The 13947-nt window shown below is 29.8% G+C and overlaps 3 non-coding genes and 1 pseudogene across 3 annotated transcripts; 2 read left to right on the forward strand and 2 right to left on the reverse strand.

The window, feature by feature from the left end:
* Positions 1-3601: 3601 nt before the first annotated feature.
* Positions 3602-3762, reverse strand: LOC124923259 (annotated as a pseudogene).
* A 4108-nt stretch (positions 3763-7870) lies between these two features.
* LOC124922994 lies at positions 7871-7973 on the reverse strand. Its single transcript, XR_007098037.1, has one exon. It is a non-coding gene; the product is annotated as a U6 spliceosomal RNA (small nuclear RNA).
* Positions 7974-8944: 971 nt separating this feature from the next.
* LOC124922863 lies at positions 8945-9059 on the forward strand. Its single transcript, XR_007097915.1, has one exon. It is a non-coding gene; the product is annotated as a U5 spliceosomal RNA (small nuclear RNA).
* Positions 9060-12719: 3660 nt separating this feature from the next.
* Positions 12720-12917, forward strand: LOC124923179. Its single transcript, XR_007098188.1, has one exon. It is a non-coding gene; the product is annotated as a U2 spliceosomal RNA (small nuclear RNA).
* Positions 12918-13947: the final 1030 nt, after the last annotated feature.

Below are 13947 nucleotides of genomic sequence, written 5' to 3' on the forward strand. Positions count from 1 at the left end.
ACGTTTGCAAACTTACATGGTTTTGATAATTTTAAATAAAATAATCAAAAAGGGAGAAATTGTTAGATAAAATTAGACCGGTTCACAAAACTTAACATAAATAAACCTTCCATGCAGGAACAAGGAACCGGACCGGTCAAACAAATGAACCGGCTAAGAAGACTAACCGGTCAAGCTATTAAACCGACCAGGAACATCCGGAACATCACCGCACAAAGAAAGGATCGGCCAGAACTAAAAACCGGAAACACCAGACAGTCGATCAGCCACAAGGCAAAGGAATAACCGGAGGGGTGACGTAGGAGTTTTATCTCCGAACATCCATAAAATCTGTCTTGTTATTTACTTTCTGCCGGTTCCATTTTCTAACCGACCTGTACTAACTTACCTACACTGCTCTAACCTACTTAACTCTATCCAAACCGGATCACCAGGTTACAAAAACTGACCCATCAATTTTCAAACCTTCATCATCCGAAACCGGTTCTACCTATCATACAAGTGTGTTGCTTCAACCTGAAACAAACCTCTTCCACGCATGAACCTAGTTCAAGGGTTTGTGACAGTTTGTGTAGTATTGAAACCCCGGTGTTAATCTCTAACCAGATTAATCACCACCCTTTGAGTGAGACGCGCTAACCGGCCTAACCCCGGTCCTCCAGCCGCGACCTAGATCCTAACAATAACTTATGACTTAATTTTGTGATGTTTCTACTCTAGTTATATTTATGTATTTTTAAACAAAAATTTCGTTTTTATTTTTGTGATGGCTTTTATTGGAGTAATGATAAAATATATGATTATTTTGTTAAATGAAAATAAGTTTACTGGTTGTAGTGGGGAGTTCTCAAAAATTTAAATTGTATATTTTTTTATGTTAGTAGTAGGATATTTTTTTAATTAATTTATAACAAACCAACCATAACAATTGGATATATATTATTTTGAAAGTTGATATAATTAAAAAAACCTCACCTTCAAAAACTAATCATTCTCAAATATATACCTTAATGACATATTTTGTGATAAAGTCTGTTTTTCTTTCATATTTTTTTCTTTACTTTCTTATATATTAAATAATATATATGTGTATGCAAATGATTATTGTGATAGTAAATACAAGATTTTATCCTATATAGATAAAGACAAATCATAACATCAATTTACCCAATAAAAATATCAAATAAAAATTGTTCTATTGAGTACATACATCACTTTACCCTATTAACAAATAACATTGATTAATTGAGATAATAAATATATACATCAATTTATCCTATGGACAAACAACAATATGTACAAACATTATTTTAACCAAAAACAAAAAATAATTGAGATTTTAGCTTATAAACAAACAAGAAATCCGTCTTTCTTATATAACCATATTTTTTCTCTTATAAATAGAATACTTGACACACAGATCATAACACATATCTATCTTGTTTGTTGGTTTGTTTCTTTAAAAATCATTTATAAATCATAACACATCTATATAATTTAAATATTTTATGACCCATTCTTAAATATTATGATTTTTATGATGTTTTAAAAAATTTAAAAGAATGAACAATTAAGATAGAACTTACACTAGTACTTTATCTAATATGATAATGATTTTGTAAACTATTTGGTCGCAATTTGTTTAACAACGCACATATCATTATTTATTGAATGAACATGTTTAATGTTTGTCAAACGATCATTCCATTTGCTGTGTTAAAATTGTACAAGTTTTAATGAATAATGATAATTAATATTTTTGAGCGGTAATAATGAATTGTAAATTTGTTATAAGATTGATAAATAGTTGTGTGACACATTACAATTTAGTTGATGAACGTAAGATTTCAATTAAAGAGGAAATGTTAATGATTTATTTTGCCCATTGTGGAAGTAAGTGAGTGATGATCATTTTTTTATCATTCAAAGTCTACAATAATATAGGTGTTAAAATCATTAATACAACTATACATGGATGATATGTAACTCATGTATCAAATACAAGTGCATATTAAGCTCCCACAACATTCAAAAAAAATATTTAAGCTAAAATTTTTATCATTTTCCACGTTTAACGATATTAGTTCCTTTGCTTTATATATTATTAATATCATATTATTTAACTTCTTGTATTTAATAGAATTATATTTGTATTATTGATGACACTAATGTACAAAGTACAGGTAATCGAGTCACTAAATTGACGTGGTCAAACTGGTTATACAACTAAAAATGTCAAAACGGTATCTTACCACAATATGATATTTACATATTTTATCGCTAATGAAAATGCATGATTTATTGGTCCTTGACAAAGTTCGAAACAATCCAGTATATGATTTTCCGCATCCAATACAAGGTGTGTTATTCACTTCATTGTTTCGATTATGTAATAAAATATGCAACAAAAAACTTATGTATTGTTTTGTAGGTAAATATTACATGGTTGATGCAAGTTATAAAAATATTACTTGTTACATGGCACCATATCACTAAATTTAATAAAAGAATGTTAAATGTATAATTTAAATATATTGGTTGTATCTTCCATACATCATCTATATAAGATGATAAATATGGCTAGAGTTTTCCATTTTTTGTGTTAAAAAAAAATAGTTCCCTAGGACCACCCTCTCCTTATGTTATAATTTGTATTGTTATTGCCTTATGGTTATATTTTATTTTTTTACTTATATATACTTGTTTTATCCAATTTTAAAATAATCAACCTAACTCAATATCTAAACATTTGAACTTGAAAATGTATAAAATAAACTTGATAAGACCATAGTAACTAGAAATCAAAAATATCTGTCTCCACTTACATTTATCCATAATTCATTCACACATTACAGTTTGGTTTAAGTGGAAATTGTGTTTTAAAGAAATAAAAATATAAAATAGAAGAACTCAAGTGAAATAATACTTAATACTTGTTGTAAAGAGTAATATATTTAAATCTTATTAGATTTTGATAGCATTGTAATTTTGTTGTCAATCTCTTTATGTTTATGTTCTCTCCCCCTAATTGAAGATGATTTATTTCAACAACTTATCATTCTTCTTCCATCACTATTTTAGTAAATTAATGTAAACAAGCATTTTTTGGGATTGACTTTGTCATTTACTAATCTAAAATTCCGTTCATTTACAGGTCTAACCATAAAAATTCCAAAAAAAACATGACACTAAATAATTGCCAATCTTTTTTATAATGCTTTGTGTTTGCCAATAAAAAAAACAAGAAAATTACTACTTTAGTTCCAAATTGGCTTACTTGGGTTTGCCATACATCATCTATACAAGATGATAGTTGAAGCTACTGAGTTCTTCCATTGTTTTTTTGGTTAAAAAAACATACTTTCCTAGGGTCTGCTTACTAGGCTCTGCCATACATCATCTATATAAGATAAATGAGGTTATTGAGTTTTCCATTTTTTGTGTTAAAAAAACATAGTTTCCTAGGACCACCCTCTCCTCATGTTATAATTTTTGTTGTTAATAAGACCATAGTAGCTAGAAATAACAAATATTAAGTAGAAAGTGTGTTTGAATTCATTGGTTTGTTGTCCATAAGTTATATATAGAATAACCCTACATTATTCAGTTGTTATTTATAGAATAATACTTGACAAACAAAGCAAATACTAAATAGTATACATGACCTAAAACAGGATATCAAAATTTTGACTACAGATTGGTGGGATGCGCCAGGCCCAAGCAGACTACACTTGATCTTAGCCAAAAGGCCAAGAAAGGTATGATTATTTCAGACGCGGACTATCCATTTTATATTAGTTTCATATTCTTTCCCAAGTTTGAAGTTCCAATGTGGGACGTATTTATACAATCTTATGTGAGCATGTGGAAACAAGGCAAAATAAAATCAAACTTTACAGCTCCAACAGAATCTGCTTGCTTAATTATTATGCTTTTATAATTTGGAAAATAATAATAAAATAAAATGATTTTATCATGATCTTATTTTATCTATTGCATTTATTAATTTCAAAACTTCTCAAATAATTCAAATATCCTAAAAAACAATATTAACCAAACTAGATAATGATCACAGAACTCTTTACTTCAAATTCACTCAAATAAAGATCAAATACCAAACATTATAACGCAACCAATACATATGGAATTCAACATAAGTAGACAAAATCAGAGTTCCCTAAATATTTGAATCAAATTTATTATATAACTATGATCAAATTTTCATATAATTATTATAAAATTTATTATAAGTTTATAAAGACTTTATAAATATTATTTTTCATCTATTTTATAAAATCATTTTTACGCTATTGGTTTTTCAAATATTAATGAAAGTATTGTCAAGTAAATAACACGTTTTTTGTTTCAAAATTCTCAAATCTTAAATATCTATTTGAGCACCCACTCAAAAAATATATGGCCACTTTAGATCTAAAACTACTTTAAGACATGTTTCAATTGGACTACAAAGACTACTAAAGCTATTGTTTGTAGTAAAGTTAAAATGACATGTTTTATAGATTATTTATTTTAAATTATATTTAATATAAATAATTTATTAATTGTAATGCCTATTGGGAGAAAATATTCAACTTTGCTTTGTTAAGACAAAGTTATCATATGGAATCCTTGACTTTATGGTTAAATAAGTACTAAAGAGCATTTATTAAGAAAGTTAAATTTTTTTGTAACTCATGTAATTAAGTTTATTGAATATTAAATTGCAATTAATTAGAAACTATTTCCTTATCCTTAACATTGCAAGAGATAGAAGAATTATTTAACTTCATCCAATGTCTTTCATCTTATCTTTCCATATCTCTATATTCTCTAATAATATTTACCCAAGTGAATCAAGATGAACCCAATTGAGCTTGAATCCTCCTTCGACTATACTACACTTGGTAGGGAACCAGAAACAATTCAGAATAAGTTCAAAGAGATAATCTCAGGAGCTCCAAGAAACAATGAATGGACTAGTTTCATAGAGCTTTTCCAATACCAAGGTTTTTGGCACACTCCTTCATTCTTGGAAGGCACAATACTAGCTCAAGAAGAGTTTCAACCTCATCCAAACGACATAATCTTATGTAGCGCCCCAAAATCCGGCACGACATGGCTCAAAGCCCTAGCTTTCTCCATTCTAACAAGATCTAAAAATACCTTAAACAATCTAGAACTGAATCCTCTTCTTTCGTCCACGCCACACGAATGTGTTCCTTTTCTCGAAGTCGATATTTTTCAAAAGAAACAAACTCAATATCCACAAATTCCTCTCATTGCCACCCACCTTCCTTATGTTTGTGAGTTTAAGCATTGATTGTCAGAAAATTGAAAATTGTAAGCCTTTATTGTCTTTTATACAATTATGATTTATTTAATTATTAATGGGCTTGAGCGTAAATGTATAAGTAATTTATGATTTATAAGCTAATTACTCCTATATAAGGGTGGTTTGTAAATGTTGAATATACAACACCTAAGATTCTTAAGACTTTTTCCTCTTTAACAAATATATATTTTTCAGAGTTTCATATCTTCATACATGTTCTTAGAAAGATCCAATAGTCAAAGCCAACATTTGGTATCAAAGCTAGATTGAAGAACATGTCGTCGACAAGATCAACTAGAGATGCGGCGACAATGAATATTGGAAGAAAAGGGAATATGACACTCTCCTATCCGTTACTCACAAAGAGTACCTACTCGGTTTGGGCATTGAAGATGCGGGTAAACTTACAAGTACAAGTTATTATTATGAGGGTGGTTATAACTCGTACTTTCAAATAAGATATATGACTCTTATTTCATATTTAATAAGCTTACGTTATAGTCATTATGACGAATGTTACTTATATTAATAGAGGCATCGACACCTTCAAGGGCGGGTCTATGTACAGCCCGGGTAACTCGAAATAGTTTGCATTCGAATGACAATAACGACGGGGGAGAAATACCGTCGTTATTGAGTTCGACGGTCGGTCCCTTGTCATTCTAGCCGAGTAGGTTTTATGGAAAAACTTAGTCCAACTAGATTTTAAATCCTAGCTCCGCCCTTGGACACCTTATCAACATGACATAAGGGGTAGCTCCCCATTCTTTTTCTCTCATAAAATCAATATTCCCTCAAAAGAAAAACCCTATAAATCGAGGCCATACTTTTTAGGACCCTCATTCTCTATATAGAAACATGCGTTTCTCGAAAAACACAGTCGATCACAAAAATAGCAGCTGTCCATTCATTTTTAGTTGTATAATTAGTTTCACTATGTCAATTTAGTGACTCAGTTACCTTAGGGTGTACTTGTACATGAGTGTCATCAATAACACCAATACAATTCTATTAAATACAAGACGTTAATAATATACTAATAATAATAATAAGATCAGCGTGAAATAGTCTAAAACTTTCATGGTCATGGTACAATATTCGGCTTCGGATACTACTCCCTTGCAATTTCTTACCCCAAATTCTGGGGGTTCCACGGATATTTACGCGATAATAGAGTGAATGCATTAATAATCTACGATGATCTTAGTAAACAGGTTGTGGCATATCGACAAATGTCATTATTGTTACGTCGACCACCAAGTACTATATTTCTTTGTTTTCCAGGATATCAAAGAGACTCTTAGTTTGACCCAACGACTATCTGCACAAATTGGCTAGTCGAAATTTGAAAAACACTCAAATCAACCATTAGATAAACAAAGTAAAATAGCCTAAATGAGAGAGTGCACTTACACTCCACAACAAGACAGGATAATTTAGTGTAATCGTCAACAATTTCTTCAAATTAAAAAATCTTTTTATGTTCCAAGCACAAATGTTATTATGTTTTTTTTGTCTTTTTAAATATTAATGGTTATTCATATCATTAATAAGCTTTCCTCACATATTTAAATTGGGATAGTCCTTTTACATATTATACAAACAAAATCTTGACTATTCTAAATTAGAATATCCGGTTGCCTTTATTATATTAAAAATAACATCCCTCATCAAACTAAATTTGTAAAGAGAGAAAATCAAGGTATTTTTATTGGTTACTCTTCTAGTCAAAGGGTTTTAGGGTTTTTTTACTTCAACTGAAATTATTATTGTCTCAAGAGACATTATTTTTTATGGAAATAATAATCTTGATTCATTTTCTTATTTTTTATGAATTACAAACTCTTCATTCAGAAACACAAAATTTTGAATTTTTGAATGAATAAAGGAAAATTCCTACTTGGTTAGATGATTTTGTGTCCAATATCACTAGAAACCATATATTATCTGATGCACCTCAAATATTTCTATATGCATCCAATTAAAAAAGTAACAATTATCTGGAATTCTTGGAAATTATATATATTTTAAACAACCAATAAATAAATAAATAATCATCTCAAATTACAAAAATTACAAAATGTTATAAATGATGAATGGACTATTTTACAAAATAATAACAAATGAGATCTGGTTTCATTTGGCATGATATTTTATTGTCTATAAAAAGTATTTCCTGTTATAAAAAAGATTTGAAGGAAATTAAGATAGAAGGAAATAAGGAAAATGATGGCCTTGACTTTAGTTGACTTTATTGAGGGCTGTGCTTTGAGTCATGGCAAAGAATATCACAAATTATGTATGGCAATTTTTTTTCTTAATCTGGAATAAACTACATTATTTGATGTTAATGATAATTGTTAAAAAGACTAAGAATGTATGAGGAAATTTGTGACAATAAATTATTGATAGGTATTGATAAAAGAAAATATGTTTAGCGTTGATGCATGGTTTTAGAAGAGGCGAAGTAATGGGGAAATGATAGATAGGGTTAGTATCCAGTCGCCAACGTAGGCATAAGACAGAAAAAACGGTAAAAAAATTTTGGACCATTTCTCGATTTGTGCGTGTCATCCTTGCGCAGGGGCCATGCTAATCTTCTCTGTATCGTTCCAATTTTATCGGATGTCCCCGAAGGGACATAAGCTTTTCCCGCTCTCCTTGTTAAAACTACTTCATTCTTGAGTTAGAGGATCGATATGGGATAAATTTTAGAAAATGAATGCACATCTTCTATTTCTTGTGAAAGACTACTAGAGCATTTTTCGATGAACGCATGTTTCTATATAAAGAATGAGGTTCCTTGAAAGAATGCCCTCGATTTATGGGGTTTTCTTTTGAGGGAATATTGATTTTATGGAGAGAAAAAGAATGGGGAGCTACCCCTTATGTCATGTTGATAAGGTGTTCAAGGGCGGAGCTAGAATTTAAAATATAGTCGGGCTATGTTATTTCTATAAAATGTACCCGGCTAGAATGATAACAATAGCTAGAATGATAATAATATGAAGTAAATAAACAAAACATACGTAGTTTACGGTCACTAGATCTCTTCATCGACCGACAAACTCAATAGCGACGGTATTTCTCCACGTCGTTATTTCCATTCGCATGCAAACTGTTTTGAGTTACCCGAGTTGTACATAGACCCGCCCTTGAAGGTGTCGATGCCTCTATTAATTATAAGTAACATTCGTCATAATGAATATAACATACGTTTATTAATTATCAAATACGAGTCATATACCTTGTTTGAAAGTACGAGTTATAACTACCCTCGTAGTAATAACTTCAATCCAAATTAAAACGAATTTTGTGAAAATCAAATATTTAAAATAAAATTCTTTTTATTGAAGCTAAACTAATAATTCATTGTAATAGTTTGTTATTAACATTGATATATATAAGTTTGATAAAATAATATACATAAAAAAAGTATCAAGTTCTTAAAAATATTATTAAATGATCATATCCTTTAAATAGAAGAAGAAAAACCATAAGGCTCAATAATAACAAAAAAATAAAGTGTGTTGTCCCACATTGTTAGATGAAGTGAAAATAGGGATCCGATATTATTATTAGTGGGGAGTTGGTGATTACAGGAAACTATGAAGCCAAGCATTGAACACAAAGCGAACTATTCTTTCGCCTTTTACTAAAGAATACCGTGTGTTCTTTGCAATACGTGGCATACGCCTATTTTTGTTGGGTCCTCTAAACGGAGCCACCCTACAATTGAGTTTAAACTTTGAATTTGTCTTATCTATGAAAATTTAATTCATATTTTTTTATTAATGTATTATTTGAATTATACTTAAAAAAACGTTTTTATAAATAAAAGTATTTCACTCTTTGTTTGGCATATTCCCTTTGAATTGTAATCCTTCAAAATTATATTCTTTTAGAGAACTGCGCGGATAAATTTTTTACATCATAGTTAATTCTCTTCAAAAATCATTTAGTTAGAGGAGTGAATAAAATGTCTTTTTGTTCGTGTAAACAATTACACATTTTTCATAGAAATATTTTATTTTTCGACATATGTCAAAATATAGATGATAAAGTTTAATCTATCGATCAAAACTTTCTTTGAAGATTTAAATACGTAGATTGTACTTTCAAGTGTAAAATATTATCTTGTAGACGTAAAGTATTTCATTTAATAATATCAATATATTATTTGATAACAACATTATATTTCGTGTAGTGCAATTCACATCCTTAGTATTTAATCATTTTTATCGTAATTTTCAATGTATTCATTTTATTATCTCAATTAAAGTTAAATGGTTTTTAATCTCTTAAAGTGGACGAGTTGAAAATAGACATTTGGTGATCTAATTCATGTATTTTCATGATATGCATCCATAATTTATCTATGCCATTTAGCTATGTTGGTAATGTGACCATGGAAGGTTTAGTTACGATGATGCTAACTAAAGTCGCTATGATCCTTTATTAATATAGTTAATGGACCAGATTGTAAGGGATACCCTAAAGTTTATAATAATCATTCAAGCTAGCAATAAGATTACACTATTTTTGGATTTGCATATTCGGCCCAGTGGGAGATTGTTGGATTATTTTATAATTAATTCAATAATTATTGGGCATTTAGTGCAATATTTATAGTGTTGGGCTATTATGTAATAAACCTAAACTAAAGTGATCAAATATGGTATTAAGGAGGTTTATGGGGTACGTAGGTTATGGAATAAATTTGTAGAGACAAAAAAAATGGTTATTTAAATATCTATGAGAGACTGATTTATAAAAACCGAAATCTAATAAATATAGTTATGGTCCACAATCTACATAGTGCTACACTAGATCAAGCCCATTGGACTTAATACATGTCGATTGATATTAGTAGGGTTACAACATTTAGTAGGTAGGAGTAGGACATCTTTCTTGTCTCCCCATCGACATAGAGGATTAATAGAGTGAGAAATCCCAAAGTGAAATTAAGGGTTGTGCTAGATTGGAAGATCCATCAACCGAAATTCATTCCAGGAACAATTAAGAATAATGTAAGCTAAATATATATATTCCGTTTCTAGTAATTGAATTGATTTATCATCTCAAATCCCTTGATAAGCTAAAGAATAATGTAACATTTAAAGGCTATTTAAAATTTATATAAAGTATTATTAGATTTGGTTTATAAAATATTACATATGATGAATTAGTGGAGAGCACGCAACATCCCATGCATTAGTGGAGAGCACGATTTTTTCGTCAGAATTACTCAAATATTCTTTCTGTAACAATAGTAGAATATAGAATAAAGCCCTCCGTTAATGGTTGCTACGACCATCGACGGAGACAGTGAAAAACTCTCCAAGATTTTTAACTTTGAAGCTCTAACACCATGTTAAAATTTTTAAGTGAAATATGTAAACTGGAAATTGTATTATTGAAGTTATTATCCAAACAATTACATCTCCTTGATATAAGAGTTTTAAAACTAACTAATTAGTTTTAAACTAACTAATATGTATTAAAACTAATTAGTAGTTTTTATCTAATTAATTAATAATTTATTAAATTGTATAATTATTTTACATCTCCCCTCAAGGAGAAACATAGTAGAAACAATGTTTCACCTTGACAAAACAAGTGGATGAAAATCAAGTTACGATTATGCAGTCATTGTCTTCAGACAACCAATTTAGTAAACTATATATTTTTATTTACCAAAAACCCAGACAAAGATATAATATTAATTAGAAACATCCCATTAATATTAGGGTTTAGGGGGAAACTGAATGTTATATAAACTCGTGTCATAACCCTAATCTGTCAAAATATCATTATCTTTATAACCATATTCTCAATAATATTATCTCTATTTGTTTGACGTAGCCAAATTTTATCTTTGTGAACCACGTTAAAATATTTGTCTTTCTTTATTGCCTACATTATCTAATGCTATTATGTTAGCACAATAACATTATACTTTATGACGGTAGAGTTATGTTAACCACCTCAAATAAAAAATAAAAAATTCACAGAAAACAAAGTTAAATAAATGTGTTACTAATAAGTAAATAAACACTTAAGTGGGTAGAACATTGCAGTACTAATATGATTTTATATTAAAAGAAAGGCTATAATAAACAATGTTAACAAAAGTTACACCAGTTAATTAAGATAAATTACTTAAAATATATTTGTCTTTTTTTATTTATTTATTAAACTATGATTTTTATTTTTTAATGTAGGTAACTAACATAGTTCTATAGGGTCACGAACACGGTTTTTGTAGTAATAACTAATGACTATGGTCTCCAGATTAGTGGAGTTAGCTCATAGGTCATCTCCCCATCTTCCATTAGCTTAAGTCAAGTATTCCACTTTGATTTATATTCCAATCTCTTTACTTTAATCTACCAATAACAAATCAATCTTTTCCCATTTTCTTCTTCATCAGCTGATCACTCATTTGAAAAAGAAAAAAATGGGTGTTGTGAAGATCAACCAGGAATTCAAGACTCAAGTTACACCAGAGAGATTATTCAAGGCCTTGATCCTTGACTCTCACAACCTCAGTCCCAAGCCTAGCCTCCATAAAGAGCATCGAATTCCTTGAAGGGGATGGTGAAGTCGGAAGCATCAAGCAGATACAAGTGAAAGTTAATTACCAATCAATGATTATAAGAAGATAACCAAAATCATTTTTCTTATTAATTGATATAATTTTTACAGACAGACCAATTAAATATGTGAAAATATAGGATAGATGCATTGGACAAGGAAAAACTCATGTGCAAATACACTTTAATTGAAGGGGATACCTTATGGACAAGCTCGAGTCCCCATCATTTACGAGGTGAAGTTTGAGCCACACGGTTACACAGGGAGTGTTTGTATGATCACGAGCAAGTACAACACCAAATAGTGCGTGAAGATCAGCGAAGATGATATCGAGCTTGGGAAGGATAGGGCGGTCGGATTGTGTGAAGTCGTTAAAGCTTATTTTTTTGGCACATCCTCAAACCTACACTTGAATGTTTTGTCCCCTTTTATTTATTTGTATTTTATAATTTTCATTTTCTTTATTTGAGTGTAGTTTAAATTAGAGTTATGTGATCATTATCTAGTTTGGTTAATATTGTTTTTTTAGGATATTTGAATTATTTGAGAAGTTTTGAAATTAATAGATGCAATAGATAAAATAAGATCATGATAAAAGCATTTTATTTTATTATTATTTTCCAAATTATAAAAGCATAAATAAGCAAGCAAGCAGATTCTGTTGCATTTTATTTTGCCTTGTTTCCACATGCTCACATAAGATTGTATAAATACGTCCCACATTGGAACTTCAAACTTGGGAAAGAATATGAAACTAATATAAAATGGATAGTCCAGGTCTGAAATAATCATACCTTTCTCGGCCTTTTGGCTAAGATCAAGTGTAGTATCTGTTCTTATCAGTTTAATATCTGATACGTGGGCCATCGGCTCACACGATATTAAATTAATTTTTTTAGGGGGAGTGGCCCATTACAGTAGCTTGCTATTGGGGCTGTTCAAGCGTCGCCTAAGCGTTGCACTTCTACTTGGGCCTGGCGCATCCCACCAATGTGTAGTCCAAATTTTGATATCCTGTTTAGGACATGTATACTATTTAGTATTATTGCTTTATTTGTCTAGTGTTACTGTACATCTAACCTAACAACTGAATAATGAAGAATTATTCTATAAATAACTTATGGACAATACAATAAACCAATGAATTAAAACACAACTTTCTAAAAACACAACTTTCTACTTAAACCAAACTGTAATGTGTGAATGTATTATGGATAAATGTAAGTGGAGACAAACATTTGTGATTTCTAGTTACTACGGTCTTCTTATCAAGTTTATTTTATATATTTTCAATTTCAGATTATTAGATATTGAGTTATGTTGATTATTTGAAATTGGATAAAAGAAGTATATATAGGTAAAAAAAAAATATAACCAAAAGGCAATAACAACACAAATTATAACACAAGGAGAGGGTGGTCCTAGGAAACTATGTTTTTTTAACACAAAAAATGGAAACCCTCATTTATCATCTTATATAGATGATGTATGGCAGACCCTGGTAAGCCAATGGAAAAATAAAAATAAGAAGAAGGCAATAACAATACAACTTATAACATAAGGAGATGGTGGTCCTAGGAAAGTATATCACAATTTAACACAAAAAATGGAAAACTCATTAGCCTCATTTAACATCTTATATAGATGATGTATGGAAGACCCTAGTAAGCCAATAGAAACAAGAAGGAAATAACAATACAACTTATTGGAATTTGGATGCACCACGGTTATCCTTAGTGAAAATGAAAGGATGGAATTAATTGAGTAATCAGAAGAGACTGGTCTCCTCTTTGAGTTAGTTAGCAAACTTAGCTGAACATATTTTTGGAATGAATTGGTAAAGGTAAGTCTTTTCATATAGTTTATATTTGTATCCAACATATATACTTGGGCTTACTTCTTATGTAGGAACAGGTTGGGAAATGTCCCTTGGCTTCTATATATGCAAACTACACCTGATCTTAATTTGAATAATATGTCAAAACATGAAGCAGAACCCAATGGCTTAATCTGGTATG

The sequence above is a fragment of the Impatiens glandulifera genome, chromosome 1, assembly GCF_907164915.1.
Source record: "Impatiens glandulifera chromosome 1, dImpGla2.1, whole genome shotgun sequence".
Taxonomy (NCBI): Eukaryota; Viridiplantae; Streptophyta; class Magnoliopsida; order Ericales; family Balsaminaceae; genus Impatiens; species Impatiens glandulifera.